Source organism: Sciurus carolinensis, assembly GCF_902686445.1.
Source record: "Sciurus carolinensis chromosome 14 unlocalized genomic scaffold, mSciCar1.2 scaffold_101_arrow_ctg1, whole genome shotgun sequence".
NCBI classification, from domain to species: Eukaryota; Metazoa; Chordata; class Mammalia; order Rodentia; family Sciuridae; genus Sciurus; species Sciurus carolinensis.
Window position 1 is genome coordinate 3,334,657 of NW_025920105.1, and position 18,496 is coordinate 3,353,152.

General features: G+C 36.5%; 1 pseudogene; it reads right to left on the reverse strand.

The window, feature by feature from the left end:
• Positions 1–16,332: 16,332 nt before the first annotated feature.
• On the reverse strand, positions 16,333–17,649 carry LOC124973217 (ras-related GTP-binding protein C-like; annotated as a pseudogene).
• Positions 17,650–18,496: the final 847 nt, after the last annotated feature.

The window sequence follows — 18,496 nt, forward strand, 5'->3', positions numbered from 1 at the left end:
ACAGAAAACAGGGTAGTTCCATGTTTAGAAATAAACATGCCTCTCCTCTTTAAGACAGAAGGATTTCTAGAAATTGAATTTGGGCCAGGCATGGTGGCATACCTCTATAATTCCAGCAACTGGGGAGACTGAGGCAGGAGGAGTTCAAGTTTAAGATCAGCCACAGTAATTTATTCTGTCTCAAAATAAAAAGATCTAGGTATGTAGTTTAGTGGTAAATGGCCCTGGGTTCAATCCCTAGTACCAAGAAAAAAAAATTGAATTTTGTTCTTTAGGTCTTCTTTTCAAGGAAGTAGCCCTAGAGATTAATCTGTTCTCCCTACTTTATTGCAAGGCAGACTGAGGTTCAGAAGTATTTAATTTCTGCTTCCAGAGAAATGGTCCTTTGGTGCCCAGGCCCAAGTTTTCAAAAATTTTCCAACTTTCACATTCCTAAACTGGCTTGCCATGACAGAAATCATGGATTTCCCCTCTTTTTTACTCCTGAAGCAAGTGGCCTTCATTCATGGATTTGACTACATACTTTGTTCAGGGACTATATAGGCTATTAGAGTCTATTTCATAAAAAGAAAATGGGAGTTAAATGAAGGCAGGTGTTTTGTTTTTAAAATTATAGTTGGAATGTAACAATGTATTGAAACTGGACATGGAGTGTCCTAGAATTGTCAAGGGGCAGAGGAGACCAATGTGCCACTGTTCTTCTTTGGAGATGGGGTTTTTGACTGTTGCATGAATGAGAGCAGTTTCCAGTCAGACCCTGCTTCTGGGTTTTTCCAGTCACTATCCATTGAGCATCCCATGGGTGCATGGCACCATGCTTGGTGCGAGATCTGAGTGTTGGTTTTTCCATAACTACAGGGGGAAAAATACTCATTAGACTTCCCTTTGTGTCAGTGAAACCAAAAGTGCTACTTATAAGTAGCTCCCTTTGTGGTTTATCTAACACTTAGCAATACTGGAGAGGCCACAGCTGAGCAATGGAGACCCCATCAACCCATGGCCTTGATCAGTTTATTCTTTAATTTTCTCACCAAATTATTGACTCAGAGCATAACCAAAGATGCCATCCATTCACCCTAAGTAGGTTCAGGGAATTGGAGTTTGTTGATTAAACTTGGGTTGGGTTGCAGGGAGAAGGGAAGAGGAAAGGAGAAGTGAGAAAGGGAAAAGCAGGAAGTTCTATACCTCAGCCAGCAGCTGCTTTCATTTTGAACTGAAGTTCAGCTGGCAGATTTGCATTCCAGCTGCTTTGCACCACCCTAGGTTATATGGCCCTGGCCACCCTGAAGTGCACCCAGGACCCCCACCCTGACCCCTGGGATATTAGTCTCAGGCTACTGATGGGTTGATTTCACATGAATCAAATAGAGCCAAACTTGATGCCCACAAGTTCTCAGATGCGTCTGAGTACTACCCCAGGTCCTGTGACAGTTAAGATAACACAGATAGGGTAAAGTTAGTCTTTACTCGTGGATCAGTGTGTGCAAAAGAGGTGGCCCCTTTATAGTAAGATTTTCAAGTATATATATATATATATATATATATATATATATATATATATATTCTCATACTTATATATATATATACTTATATATATAAGTTTCTTGTGAAATATACTTTTATATATAATATTTAAATTTTTAAATAATATATTTGATACTGTTTTCTCAGATCCCCTGAGAGCACTTCTTATTTCCATTTTAAATTATGGTTTCCTCTGCATTTCTTGAAATATATTTTAAGGGAAACAGTAACCACCAATATACTTTTTTTTAAGATCTCTCACTTTAATCGGGATTGAGATTTTAAAGAAATGCCTGCTTATTCCCTCCACCCCCCACCCCACCCCAGTGGAACAGACTCATCAGTAAATTACCAAGTTAAGAACTGACCAAAAAAAAAAACAAAGAGATAGAGATTCTAAAAAAAAATAAAATAATGGAAATCCTTGAAATGAAGTACATAGTAAACAAATAAAAAACTAAATGGAAAGCATCACCAAAAGACTAGAAAACATGGAAGACAGAACCTAAGACAATGAAGACAAAATGTTTAATCTTGAAAAAAAGTTGCCCAAATGGAGAAGGTAAGAAATCATGAACAGAATATCCAAGAAATATGGGATATCATGAAAAGACGAAATTTGAGAATTATTGAGAATGGCAAAGGCACAGAGATATAAACAAAGGAATGAACAACCTATTCAATGAAATGATATCAGAAAATTTCCCAAACCTGAAGAATGAAATGGAAAATCAAATATAAGAGGCTTACAGAACACCAAATGAACAAAATCACAACAGGTTCAAAACAAGGCACATTATAATGAAAATGCCTAACATTCAAAATAATGATAGGATTTTGAAGGCCATGAGAGAAGAGCATCAGATTACATATAGGGGTAAACCAATAGAGATAGCAGCTGACTTCTTAACCCAGACTCTAAAATCTAGAAGGGCCTGGAACAACATATTTCAAGCTCTGAAATAACATGGTTGCCAACCAAGAATCCTATACCCTGCAAAGCTAACCTTCAGATTTGAAGATGAAATAAAATCCTTCCATGATAAACAAAACTTAAAAGAATTTACAAATAGAAAGCCTGTGCTACAGAATGTTTTCAACAAAATATTCCATGAGGAGGAAATGAAAAACAACAATGTAGGTCAGCAAAGGGAGGAAATACCTTAGAGAAAAACAACCCAAAGGAGAAGAAACCAAGTCAACTTAAAAACCAAAAATAAGCCAAATGACTGGGAATACAAATCATATCTCAATAATAACCCTGAACATTAATGGCCTAAACTCATCAATCAAAAGACATACACTGGCAGAATGGATTAGAAAAAAAGACACAACAATATGTTGCCTGCAAGAGATTCATCTCATAGAAAAAGACATACACAGACTAAAGTTGAAAGGATGGGGAAAAACCTACCATGCACATGGACTCAGTAAAAAAGTGGGGGTTTCCATCCTTATATCAGATAAAGTGGACTTCAAGCCAAAGTTAGTCAGAAGGGATAAAGAAGAACATTTCATACTGATTTAGGGAACCATAAATCAGGAAGACATAATGATTGTAAATATTTATGCCCCAAACAGTGGTGCATCCCTGTACATCAAATAAATCCTCCTCAATTTCAGGAATCACATAGACAACAACACAATAATCCTGGGTGGATTTAATGCACCGGTGTCACCACTAGATACATCTTCCAAACAAAAACCAACCAAAGAAACCATAGAACTCAATAAAACAATCAATAATATAGACCTAATAGACATATATAGAATATCCTATCCATTAATGAGTGGATTCACTTTCTTCTCAGCAGCACATGGAACATTTCAAAAATAGACCATATGTTATGCCACAAAGCAGCCCTTAGGATATGCAAAAAGTAGAGATACTGCCTTTTGTTCTATCAGATCATAATGGACTGATAATAGAAATCAATGACAAAATAATAAACAGAAATTACTCCAACAACTGGAGACTAAACAATATGTTCTTGAATAAAACATGGATAACAAAAAACATCAGGGAGGAGATAAAAAAAAAATTCTTAGAGGTCAATTAGAACGATGATACAACATATCAAATTCTCTGGGACACTATAAAAGCAGTACTAAGGGGAAAATTCATTGCATGGAGCACATTCCAGAAAAGAATGAAAAGTCAACAACTAAATGACCTAACATTACAGCTCAAAGCCCTAGAAAAAGAAGAACAGAATAACAGCAAAAGTAGTAGAAGACAGGAAATAACGAAAGTCAGAGCTGAAATCAATGAAATTGAAACAAAAGAAGCAATTCAAAAAATTGACAAAACAAAAAGCTTGTTTTTTGAGAAAGTAAACAAAATAGACAAACCCTTAGTCACACTAACAAAGAGAAGGAGAGAAAAAACTCAAATTACTAAAATTTGTGATGACAAAGGAAATATCATGACAGACATCACTGAGATACAGAACATAATGTGAAGCTTCTTAGAAAATCTGTATTCCAACAAAATAGAAACTACCAAAGACATTGACAAATTTCTAGAGACATATCATCCTTCCAAACTGAACCAGGAGGATATACACAATTTAAGCAGATCAATATCAAGCAAAGAAATAGAAGAAGCCATTAAAAATCTACCATCCAAGAAAAGTGCAGGACCAGACAGATTCTCAGCCAAGATCTACAAGACCTTCAAAGAAGAACTAATTCCAATAATATTCCAGGAAATAGAAAAGGAGAGTGCCCTACCAAACTCATTCTATGAAACTAATATCACCCTCATACCCAAACCAGGCAAAGACACATCAAGGAATGAAAATTTTAGACCAATATCAAAGATGAATATAGATGCAAAGATACTTAACAAAATAGTGGCTAACTGTATCAAAAACATATTAAGAAAATTGTACACCACTATCAAGTGGGGTTCACCCCTCAAATACAAGGATGATTTAACATTCATAAATCAATAAACATAATCCATCATGACAATAGACTAAAGGATAAGAATCATAAGGTTATTTCAATCGATGCAGAAAAAGTGTTCTACAAAATACAACACCCCTTCATGCTCAAAACACTATAATAAATAGGGATAGGAGAAACATACCTCAACATTGTAAAGGCTATTTATGCTAAGCCCATGGCCAACATCATTCCTAATGGAGAAAAACTGAAACCATTCCCTTTAAAAATGGGAACAAGACAGGGATGTCCTCTTTCATCACTTCTATTCAACATTGTCCTTGAAACTCTCACCAGAGCAATTAGGCAGACTAAAGAAATTAAAAGGATACAAATATGAAAAGAGGAACTTAAGCTGTCACTATTTGTGGATGACATGATTCTATATTTAGAGGATCCAAAAACCTCCTCCAGAAAACTTCTAGAGCTCATCAATGAATTCAGCAAAATAGAAGGCTATAAAATCAACACGCATAAATCTAAATCATTTTTATACACACATGATGAAACAGCTGAAAGGGAAATGAGGAAAACAACTCCATTTGCAGTAGCCTCAAAAAAAAATAAAATAATAACTTGGGAATCAATCTAACCAAAGAGGTAAAAGATCTCTACAAAGAAAACTACAAAGTATTGAAGAAATTGATGAAGACCTTAGAAGACAGAAAGGTCTCCCATGTTCTTGGATAGGCAGAATTAATATTGTCAAAATGGCCATACTACCAAAAGTGCTATACAGATACAGTGCAATGCCAATTAAAATCCCAATGAAGTAACTAACAGAAATAGAGCAAGCAATCATGAAATTCATCTGGAAGAATAAGGAACCCAGAATAGCTAAAGCAGTCCTTAGTAGGAAGAATGAAACAGGGGGGTATCACAATACCGGAACTTCAACTATAATACAAAGCAATAGTAACAAAAACAGCATGGTATTGGCACCAAAATAGACAGGTAGATCAATGGTGCTGAATAGAGGATATGGACACAAACCGAAATAAATACAATTTTCTCATACTAGACAAAGGTGCCAAAAATATGCAATAGAAAAAGATGGCCTCTTCAACAAATGGTGCTGGGAAAACTGGAAAATGATATGCAATAGAATGAATTTAAACCCCTATCTCTCACCCTGCACAAAAATCAACTCACACTGGATCAAGGACCTTGAAATCAGAACAGAGACCCTGCATCTTATAGAAGAAAACTTGTTGGCTGAGAATCAGACTTCCTTAACAGGACTTCCATTGTACAAGAAATAAAAGCAAGAATAAATAACTGGGATAGATTCAAACTAAATAGCTTTTTCTCAGCAAAGAAAACTATCAGCAATGCAAAGAGAGAGCCTCCGGAGTGGGAGAATATCTTTGCCACTCATACATCAGATATAGCACTAATTTCCAGAATATATAAAGAACTCAAAAAACTCTACACCAAGAATACAAATAACCCAATCAACAAATGGGCTAAGGATATGAACAGATGCTTCACAGAAGAAGATCTACACACAATCAACAATATATGAAAATATGTTTACCATCTTTAGTAATAAGAGAAATGCAAATCAAAACTACACTAAGATTCCATTTCACCCCAATTAGAATGGTGATTATCCAGAATACAAGCAACAATAGGTGTTGGAGAGAATGTAGGGAAAAAGGTACACTCATACATTGCTGGTGGGGATGCAAATTAGTGCAGCCATTCTGGAAAGCAGTGTGAAGATTCCTTAGAAAAATTGGAATGGACCCACCATTTGACCCAGCTATCCCACTTCTCAGTCTATACCAAAAGGACTTAAAATCAGCATACTACAGAGATACAGTCACATCAATGTTCATAGCTGCTCAATTCACAATAGCCAGACTGTGGAAACAACCTAGATGTCGTTCAATTGATGAGTGGGAAAAAAAACTGTGATATGTATATATATATATATATATATATATATATATATATATATATATATAATAAGTAATATACACAATGGAATATTACTCAGCTATAAAGAATAATAAAATTATGGCATTTGCAAGCAAATGGATGCAATTGGAGAATATCATGCTAAGTGAGATAAGCCAATCTCAAAAAAACAAAGGATGAATGATCTCACTTATAAGCAAATGATGACACATAATGGGGGGTTGAAGGGGCAAAAATAAAAGAAGGAGGGACTGTATAGAGGGAAAAAGGGGTGGGAGCAGTGTGGGGGAGGAAATAATAACAGAATGAATCAAATATCATTACCCTATGTAAATGTATGATTATGCATATGTATGCTGTTACTCCATGTACAAACAGAAACAACAAGTATCCCATTTGTTTACAATAAAAGTAAATTTAAAAAAATAATCATCTGAAAGTATGATTGTAAAGAGGGTTTATTAGATTGGCTTACATGACCAGAATCTGGATAGTCCACAATTGCTGTCTGCAGCAGGAGAGGTGAAAGAACCAGATGCTACACAGTCCAAGAAAAAGAAACTCTAGAATAAGAAGAATTAACAGTGCTACCCTAGTTTGAGAAAAAGGCTTCTGGAAACTACATGAAGAGTCACTGGCAGAGTTCACTTTGAAAGAGTGAAGAAGTATGAGTCTGATATCCTCAGATGATCCAATCACTGATCAAGAACCTCTTCAAGAAGAGTGGAGCATGCATCTGCATTTTCTTCCTTGTCCCTCCAGTTTTTATTCCATCCAATTGGGTGGTGCCATCCATGCTTAGGGGGGGTCTCCACTTCAATTCACTATCCCACATTTCAATCATTCCTAGACTCACCCTCATTGACACAACCAGAGGCCTGTTAATCATCTGCTCTTTTAATCCAGTCAAGTTGACAATTCAAATTAAGCATTAAAGGACATTATTATAAAAATACCAAACTTACAGGAAAAGGGCAGATGGGCAGAAATTGAAGCAACTAGAGAGAAGTTACTGGTCACATTTAGAAGTAAGCTACTGTAGATTTCAGCTGACTTTTCAACCCAAAATCTAAAAGCTAGGAGGGCATGAAATATTTTGCACAAAACCCTAAAGGACAAGGTGCACTATCCAAGAATACAATGACCAGGAAAATTAAGATTCATATTTGAGGAAAAAATAAAAATTTTCCACGATAAAAAAAAGTTAAAATAACTCACAGCTTGAAAGTTGGAACTATGAAACATATTCAATAAAATATTTCATGAAGAAGACTGGAGAAAACTTGAAAAGCTTTAGAGGATGAAACTATACTAGGAGAATCAAAGGAAAATCAAATTCAACTTTAAAACTAGAAATAAATCAAAATGACAGGAAATAAAAAATAATTCTGTGCTTTAATGGACTCAATTCATCAATCAAAATACATAGATCCAATTAAAAGCTAGACCCAACAATATGCTTTTTCCAACTCAGTTCATAGGCAAAGACATACACAGATGGAAGATAAATTGATGGTAAAATACTTATCTCTCACATGGATCAATAAGCAAGCAGGTGTTTCTATTCTCATATCTGATAAAGTGGGATTCAAGCTAAAGTCAATCAAAAGAGGCAAAGAAAATCATTTCATAATGCTTAAGGGAGTTATAAAATAACAAGAATTATCAGTTGCAACTATGCCCCCAAAATGGAGCATCTACATATATCAAACAAACCCTTCTCAATATCAAGAATCAAAAAGACCACAAGACCACAAAACCATAATACTCAGTGATTTTAAAAGTTATCTGTCATCTTAGACATATTATACAAACAAAAACTAAACAATATATGTAACTAAAAAAGTACAATTTAGAATATATATTTATACTTATGTTATATTAATATATGTATAACATTTAATCAATCAGTGACTGAATACAATTTATTCTCACCAGTAAATGTAAACTGTTCTAAAATATACCATATTTTAGGACACAAAGAAACTTTAGGCAATTTCAAAAATAAATAATACCTAGCATTCTATCAGATCATAATGAAAAAATAATTAGAATTAAGGGCTAAGATAAATAAAACTTACCCAAATACCTGTAGTTTGAAAAACTCACTAGTGATTGATGGAGAGCAGAAGAAATTAGGAGTGATATAAAAATTACATAGAGGTAAAAGATAATAATGATGCAAAATACCATAATCTCCAGGACACTAAGAAGGTGATTTTAAGAAAGTTTATAACACTGAACTTTCAATACATCAAAAAAAATTGCATACATTGAAAAAACCCTGAAAGACACCAAATAAATAATCTAACATTCCATCTTATGATCCCAATGCAAAAAAAAAAAAAACAAATCAATACAGAAATCAGTTAAAATCAGAGCCCAAAACAATGAAATTGAGATTTTTTAAGTTTTTTTTTTTTTAAATCAATGAATCAGAACCCACCCAACTACCAGGCCAAGCACAGACACCATCACTGAGGGAACCCGCCTGACCCCTGCACCGTGGGCGGTGCCATCACCAGTAGGTCGCAGTTGTAGAGTGAGCTGGTGGGTGAGTCTTGCCGGCTGCAATGCAGAAGTAGCAGGCGGGCAACTAACACACCTGCCTTGTGGAACTAAGTGACAGGCAGTCAACTTGCCCAACACCATGCCAAGCACAGATGCCATCACTGAGTGACCCCGCCTGACGACCATGCCAAACTCTGTTGCCATCGTGGAGCAAGCCGGCTGACCATCCAGCCTCCCTGCATCTCAGAGCTAGCCAGAGGCTTCTGTATAGGCTGGTGTAGGCATTTTGATTATTCCTGAGGATGTGGCCATTATCATTAGAAGGGCAGCTACCTTCCTGAGACACCTATAGGAGGCTAGAGGACCTTTGACAAGAGTCAGAAGTCAAGAAGAGGAGGTGTTGAGAGACTGGGGACCAACTCAGAGGCACCAGGTGAGTCCTTCACACTGGTCAGTCTCCCTGGATGGAGCAGTAGTCCTGAAATGCAGGGAACTTCATGGAGTAGAGTGACCCAGTAAGACTCCCCTACTAGAGCCGAGAACCCAGTCAACTGGGAGCATTGCAGAGTAGGGCTGCACAGCGAGAGGCTTTGACTTAGAGTGAGAGTTTTAGGCCCAAGCAGTTGTTCCAGTCCCCAGAGAATGTACCAGAGGAGGGCTGCTCAGAGATTCATCCCTCACAGGGACAGGCTCTCCAGCCCAGGCAGTAGATCAAGACCCCTGGGAACATCACAGAGGAGGGCTTCCCAGTCCAGGTCATAGTTCTGAACTGAAAGAAACTGTTCAGAGGAGAGATGCCCAGTGAAACTTCCCCACTGGGTGAATCTTCACCACTGGGTGAGGCTTTCCAACCAAGGCAGTAGAACCAGAGACACAGGCCCAGATCAGATGGGCCCCAGTATGCAGTCCAGTCCCTCTTTGACCATCATTCAACATGTGGAGGTGCCTTTGCCCACTGACAGGGATTATACACCACCTGAAGGCCACCACCCCTAGAGGGGCAACTTTCTACTGGAGCACCACATTATCAAGTACCTCCAAGATTTCAGGCTACTGAAGGCTAAGAGGTGAATTTTTGGAAATCTACAGAGATAATATTAGTCAATATAATAAATTTGCAATATCCCAGAGTTTCACTACCAGAGGGGTAGATACCTGGGCAATGTGAGAAAACAAGGGAATGAAATGTCCCAAACAAACCTAGACATTATAGCAATAAAATCCAATGACATCATGGCAGAAGAAATGTCAGAAAGGGAGTTCAGAATGTACATAATTAAAATTATCAGAAAAGCAAACAAGGAGATGCAAGAGCAAATGAAGGTATTGAATGATGAGATGAAAGAGCAAATGCAGGCATTGAATGATGAGATAAAAGAGCAAATGTAGGCACTGAATGATTGCCCAAATCAACAGTTAAAAGAGCAAATGCAGGAAGCAAAATATCATTTAAATAAAGAGTTAGAGGTACTAAAAAATAACCAAACAGAAATCCTTGAAATGAAGAAAACAATAAACCAAATTAAAAACTCCATAGAAAGCATACCCAATAGAATAGAACATCTGGATGACAGAACCTCAGATATTGAAGACAAAATATTTAATCTGGAAAACAAATTTGACAAACATAGAAGATGGTAAGAAATCATGAACAGAAACTTTAAGAATTATGGGATATTATGAAAAGACCAAATTTAAGAATGATTGGGATTGAGGAAGGCACAGAGAAACAAACCAAAAGAATTAATAATCTGTTCAATGAAATAATATCAGAAAATTTCCCAAATCTGAAGAATGAAATGGAAAATCAAGTACGAGAGGCTTATAGGACTCCAAATATACAAAATTACAACAAACCCACACCAAGGCACATTAAAATAAAAATACCTAACATACAAAATAGAGACAGAATTTTAAAGGCTGTGAGAGAAAAGAGTCAAATTACATTCAGAGGGAAACCAATACAGATATGAGCAGATATTTTAATCCAGACCCTACAAGCTAGAAGGACCTGGAACAACAGTTTTCAAGCCCTGAAAGAAAACGGATGCCAACCAAGAATCCAATACTCAGCAAAACTTACCTTCAGATTTGATGATGAAACAAAATCCTTCCATGATAAACAAAAACTAAAAGAATTTACAAAAAGGAAGCCAGCATTGAAGAACATTCTGAACAAATTATTCCTTGAGGAAGAGATGAAAAACAATGATGATAATAAGCAAAGGGAGGAACTACCATAAAGGACCAGCCAAATAAAGGAGAAACCAAGTAGTGTCAAAAAAAATGAGCCAAATGATCCGTAATACAAATCATATCTCAATAATAACCCTGAATGTTAATGGCCTGGACTCATCAATCAAAAGACATAGACTTGCAGGTTGGATTAAAAAGAAAAATCCAAAAATTTGCTGCCTGCAGTGCATAATACATTTGTGATCAAAACACTAGAAAATGTAGAGATAGAAGGAACGTAACTCAACATTGTAGAAGTATATACACCAACCCCACAACAATCAGCATTCTAAACAGAGAATAATTGAAACCATTACCTCTAAAAAGAGGAACAAGAAAGGTATACCCACTTTTACAATCTATTCATCATAGTCCTAGAATACCTACTCAAAACAATTAGGCAAAAGAAAGAAATTGAAGGAACACAGTTAGGAAAAGAAGTGCTAAACCTATCCCTGTTTGCTAACAGCATGATCCTAGATTTATAAGACCCCAAAACTCCACCAGAAAATTTATAGAACTCATAAATTAAATCAAAAAATTATCAGGATTCAAAGTTTACACTCATAAACCAATTGTACACCTATACTCCAAGAAAAATCAGTTGGAAGATAAATTAAGATAACTAACCCACTAACAATAACCCCTCAAATATAAATAAATACAATACTTGGGAATCGGTCTATCAAAAGAAGTGAAAGACTTCTATAGTGAAAAAAAAAAAAGGAAAAAAACACAACACTAAATAAAGAAATTGAGGAAGACCTCAGAAGACAGAAGAACCTCTCATGTTATTGGATAGGCAGAATATTAACCAAAATGTCCTTAATACTAAAAGCACTACACAGACACAGTGAAAATTCCATCAAAATTCCAATGATCTTCTTCATGGAAATTTAAAAAAAAGTCATAAAATTCAATTGTAAAAATAAGAAGCCAAGAATATTAAGCAATCCTTAGCAAGAAAAGTGAAGCAGGAGGTATCTTGTTACCCGACTTTATACTCGAGTGCTATAGTAACACAACAGCATGGTATTGGCACCAAAAGAGGCAAGAAGATGAATGGAGTGGAATAGAAGGCACAGAGACAAACCCACAGAATATAGTTATCTCATACTAAACAAAGGCATCAAAAATATTCACTGGAGAAAAGATAGCCTCTTCAACAGATGGTGCTGGAAAAATTGGAAATCCATATGTAACATATTGAAAGCTAACCCTATCTCTCACCCTATACAAAACTCAACTCAATGTGGATCAAGGGCTTAATACTGGATCAGCAATGCTGCACACACTGGAAAAATTTTGTTAGACCAACAATGCAACATATTGGTACAGAAACTGATTCTTCAAAAAAATACTTAAAGCACAAAAATTAAAATCAAAAGACAAGGATATAGCTCAGTTGGTAGAGTGCTTGCCTGGTAAGTACAAGGTCCTGGGTTCAATCCCTAGTACCACAAAAAAAAAAAAAAAAAAATTCAAGACAATAAATATGATGACATCAAACTAAAAACTTCTTCATAGCAAAAGACACAATCAAGAGCATGGATAGAATGCCTATACAGTGGGGAAAAAAACCTTTGCTATCTGCTCCTCAGATAGGGTGTTAATTTCCAAGACAAAAAATAATTCAAAATTTAATTTTTAAAAAATCAATAAATTGGCAAAGGAATTGAAGAGACACTTTATAGAAGAGGAAATACAAATGGGAAACAAGTGAAAAAATGTTTAACCTCTCTTGCTATTAGAATAATGCAAATTAAAACCACACTAAGATTTTGCATCTTTTAGATTGGCAATTTTCAAGAATACAAGTAACACTAAAGTTCATTAGCTTGTGAGCACATGGGGAACAAGGTTCACTCATACATGGCTGGTGGAACTACAAATTGTTGCACCACCCTGAAAAGCAGTGTGGATATCCCCAAAAACTAAGAATGGAGCCACCATTTGACCAAGTTATCCCACTCCTCGGTACACAAAGTAGTTAAAATCAGCATACTAAATAATGTGCCCACGTCAATGTTTAAAGCATCTCACTTTGCAATAACTAAGCTTTGGGACCGACTGGGTTACCCTTCAACAGATGAATGAATAAAGAAAATGTGGTGTAGATACACCCTGGAATATTACATGGACATAAAAAAGAATGACATAAAAAAAGAATTACTTCATGGCGTTTGACAGTAAATAGACAGATCTGTAGACTATTATGCTAAGTGAAATAACCCAATTCCAAAAGCCAAAGGTTGAATGTTTTCTCTGATATGTGGAAGCTAAACCACATTAATGAGGGCATAAGAGAAATAATGGATTTTCAGTAGATTAGACAATGTGGAATGGGTGGAAGGGAGGGGGATAGGAAAAGGAAAGAGAGTGGAATGAAATTAACAGTTTTCCTATGTATATAAATGAAAGTTACACACTAAACCCCATCACCAGGTACATTCACAGAGTAGGGGTCCTAATTAGAATGGGATATATTCCATGCTTGTAAAATTATATCAAAATGAATTTTACTGTCATAGACAAAAAGAACCAATGAATAAATAAATGAATGAATGAATGAATAAATAAATAAATAAATGATAAGAGACAAATATCAATAAATATAAAAAAGAAAGTCCAATAGAATAGAGGAAAGGCAACAGGGGAATGAGGAGAAAATCTAATGGGGGAATCTGGGGCTTGAATTGGAGAAAATTATTTTCTGTGCTTGTGTAATTATGTCAAAATAGAACATAGTTTTATTTATAATTGTAATGCATTAAGAAAAATTTTTAAAAAGTAACCCTGTAAATGGGAGCATACCTTGATAAACATGAAATTCAAGTTGAATGTGGAGGAGAGAAGAAAGACAGGAGGAAATTAAGAATGTAAAGAATGGGAGAGCTTAAAGGAATGTGAGGTTCTACAAAAAAGAACTTAATAAGAAAACATCCATAGTTTTCATTGAATTTTACCATAAATAATGGCTGAAGAAAGAGAAGAGAGGGCAGTTACAAAACTCCTCCCAATAAAATTAAAAGACTGTATCAACAGGGAGAATATTTAGTAAATTGCACACCAATATTATAGTTATTTCAGAAAAAAAGATGTTTTGATATGGAAATACAGACATGAATACAACAATTATGTATGCATTATTTAAAGGGAGATTTTTGAATACTAATACTTAAAATCATGGAAGACCTTAATGAAAATCAGTGTCAATAATTTGACAGTTTTCTCCCTTTGGATGTATATGTAAAATTTTACCACAAAGTAAAATCACTGTACAGTGAATTTAAATATAGTATGTGCTACTTTTTTCTTAATACTACATGAATTATTTTGTACTCAGATGAAGATTTTTTGAATTTTATGTGGCATTCAGATGATGTCAAACATTGTTATATGTAAGGGTCACCTCTCAGGTTTTATATATTCTCTTTAGTTTTTAGTGCTTAGGCCTCCGTTTGCTCATTTACAAAAGACAATGCCACTCTTCACAGAATCCCACAGTTGCTTCAAACTGACAAAGGCAGATATAGAAATTCAGCTGTCTCACTAATGCTTCTGCCTTTTTTGGTTTCTTTTAACATCTTTTTTTTGCACTCTAAGGTTAAATGTCAAGAATGGGTGATGGTAACTTACAGAGGCCTCACAGTGAACATCAGAGTTAATACACTACAAACTACATTACAGGGTGAATAACAGAGAGTGATTTCACACAATTTATATCATATTAAGGGGAAAAGGAAAATATTATGTAGAAATCATGTTAGTCCTCACATAGTAATCAGCATCAGTGTTCAGGCAGGTCATCACAGTCTTCTGACACTCATCACTGACAACCTCCTTTATCCAATGTAACCATGTGAGGGAACACACAGTGCAGTGTATTAGAGCACCAGGAAAGCCCTGAAGCACCTAGAGCATTGTCTTTGCCTTTTTTTTTTTTGAGTAAATACATTTATTGATACCCATTTTATATATAGTTCAATGAAATCTATAAATATAAAAACATTTTTCTTCTGGATATCACCATGGTCCATGTAAATGCTCAACAGTCAGAATTACCTGCAGGAAGCACTCCAAGTCACACTGTTAGGTTTACAGACTTGAATATATATATTTCATTAAACAGTGGCACTTAAGTACTCAAGTGGTCCAGTGGCTTTGGGACATATGAATACTGGGCATGTGAAGTAAAAATAATGTGTAAATTTAAATCAATAGAAAGGTATCAACCACTGACAAAAGGAACAATTACAAATTAATATCCTAGGTGAAGAAAGTACCACAGTTGACACTTGGTGTCAGAATACTGGAGACAAGGTATGTTAAACAACACATGTGGCACAGCATGCTCTCTCTGACTCCCAGTGGAGTTTACCCAGTACCTTAGAGTCATTCGTGATCAACAAACATCAATTTTTAAAGAATCTAGATAGCTTAGAATAAAAGGTATGGGGAGGCTGATATCAAGATTAAAGAAAAGTGGATTAAATATTTCAGTGACATAATGAGTTTCTCCCCTAGAAGAGAACTGTGGGGAAAAAAGTATTTAAACTCCCTTTGTTATATTGAGCATGATCATATATCAAACACAGGAGAAAAAACTTATACATCTGGTACTCAAAACATAGGTGTAAAAATTTTCTTCTGCTTCAAAGATTTTTTCCTCAATACTTCCCAGGAAATGGGTGCAGCCACTGTTGAGTCTTGCTCTCCACCTGATGCAGCACAAAATTTTCTCTCATTTCTTCAGTAACAATCCTAGGAATGTCTTGCTGCAGTCAGACGATGCATCCTTGAGTTAGCAAGTGAGTGCATTTCAAAGGTCTTAGAGGTGCAATGTCCAAAACTGATCTCAGAGAGGCAGTGTTAGAACTTAAGCATAGCAGGGTTTTACAGAATACTCAAACAAAAGTCTAAAGGAAGCATATGAAAATTCAGTTTTTCTATTATTCTCAGCTGGAACTGATGGCAACATTCCCTGGTATGATGGATAAATGGTGTGATCTCCAGGTCCAAAATATTCCAACTATTTAAAGTAGGACCCAAAAGAGGAGAAAGACACACTTGAGTTCTGTGGTGTCTAGAATTCTTTTTTGCCATTTTTTAAAAAAGAAATAGTAACTTCAGTTGTATACCGCTGGTTGAAGGGGTTTTCATCCAAATGAGAAACTCTACCCCTCGTCTCTAGTGGGACAGGCACCAGATTCCCACAAAGCAGCAGCTCCCATGTCCTGCAGCATGTGGCATCTGACCCTGGACTGAAGAGTAAGCTGGCATCGAGCCCCAGTGCTGGAATTCAGACTGGATGGCATTTTGCGGCGTGCCATTGTGTGCCAATGCTTTCAGGCTAGGAACACTGGTCTGGTGACTACAGCTCCTATGAGAAGTCACACCCACCTCAAAAACCTCATGAATAGCTTTTCAGAAACAGTGGAAGTTGTAGTCTATTAAACCTTTTCGTTCAATGCTCTCTTCCCTAAGAATGCAGACCAGTGCCAAAAATTTAGTCACCTCCTTTAAATAAAGGACCATTGTATTATTCAGCTTGATAATTGCCATAGATTCTTTGTCATAAGCACTTCCACTTCCATCTTCTTTTAACCCATATATACAAGACACATCAATTACAACATCAGTCATGTCACAGCAAAGTTCATAAGATTGCATATCCACTGGGGAACTGTCTGTTGCAATGTAGATTTTGCTGACAACGTCAAAGAGAAAAGCTTTTTCAATACCTGTATTTGATATAAAGATATTTAATAGGTTTTCCAAGGTCGGCAGTTGTGGAATGAGTTTCTGCACCACCTTACTAAAGGCTTCAAATATTGAGTGGTCATAGATACTAGTCAAATAAAAGCTAAGATGGAGTTTTTCTAACCCAGCATCTGCAAGGTCATCATTGGCCCTCTGATAAATGTCCCTCTGTGTTTCTATTTTGTGATCATCAGACAGACCATCAACTTTGTGAATAAAAACCTCAAAATTCATGTTCGGGTTAACTTTGTAGGCTTTAGAAACAGTAATGTGAAGTCTTGTTAAAGCCTCCATGTAGTCATCCTGTGCATCAATGACATATAGTAATGCTCCTGTTTCCCCTGAAGTTCATCTCGTAGTCAAAGGTTGGGTCAAAAAAGTCCATTTGCCCAGGAAAATTCCAAATCTGGAAATTCACGAAGGAGCTGTTGGAAATGTCGTCTTTATAAATCTTGTTGGTAGTCTCCGAAAAGAGGGTCTCATTGGTCGACATCTTATGAAACACCACCTTCTGGATGGAGGACTTGCCGCTGCACCACAGCCCCATGAGCAGAATCCTGGGCTTGGAGCTGTCAGCGCCCCCCGGGCCACAGCCGCCGCCGGCCCCCGCCCCAACCCCGTGGCCCTCCGCCGCTGCCTCCTCTTCCTCCTCCTCCACACCGTAGCCGAAGTCCTTTGGGAACAATCCGCCGCCTGGTAACTACCTGCGAGGGGCGTCTCCTCCATCCCGCACTGCAGGGACATGGTGCTGGACCACCGCTGCCCGCGCCCTGACAGGTCAGGCCAGGCCAAGCCGCCTCCTCCTTGTCTTTGTCTTTGACCTGCTCTAGGCAAGACATAAAATGGGAAAAAATGCTGAAGCAAGAAGGAACAGTATGGCTACTTTATTGCTAATTGCTGCTGGTTATAGAGAAACGACGACTCTTGCTGATTTGTAAAAATTCCACTAGAGCTCTATCCTTTTTTAAAAAACACTTACTGGAAAATTTGAAAGAAAATTGCTTCATGTGGTTGGAGGTTGGATTTTTGCCTTCGTACAAAATTTATGCTCATTAAATAAACATTTTTGTTGAATGAAGGTTCTATTAAAGAGAAAAAGCAAACTTATCACTTGGTTTCTGGAAGACAGCCAGGAGGCTTGGTCCTGCTGCTGCATCTTTTGGGATACTTCTTCCATGAGGAAAGCTCTAGGAGGTTGGAAGTGGTGGCACAGTCCTTTGATTCCTATGTCAGGAGTGCATTGTCTTTAAGATGCTCATCTATATTTCATTGTGGTATTCATGCTGTGCAAAGAGAAAAGTCTAAATGTAGACTTCAGGCTGCAAATTTCCATAACCATTTTTGCTACAAACTGAAATGGACTGCAGTTTATTCCTGGAACTTTTTGCTGTAAATAATTTTTTGATGTCTGAATTAACCCCTGGTTTACTCTTAGAGTTGGAGACAAGTAAATAATGCAATAGTCCTTTCTCAAAATTTTTATAGGAAGTAGGGAAAGTAGAGAAGATAAAGAAATCTTTAAAGAATTTTTTGGAATGATTTTGCAGATAAATTTGCATCATAGTTGACTCTAGTGTTCATCTAAAAACAT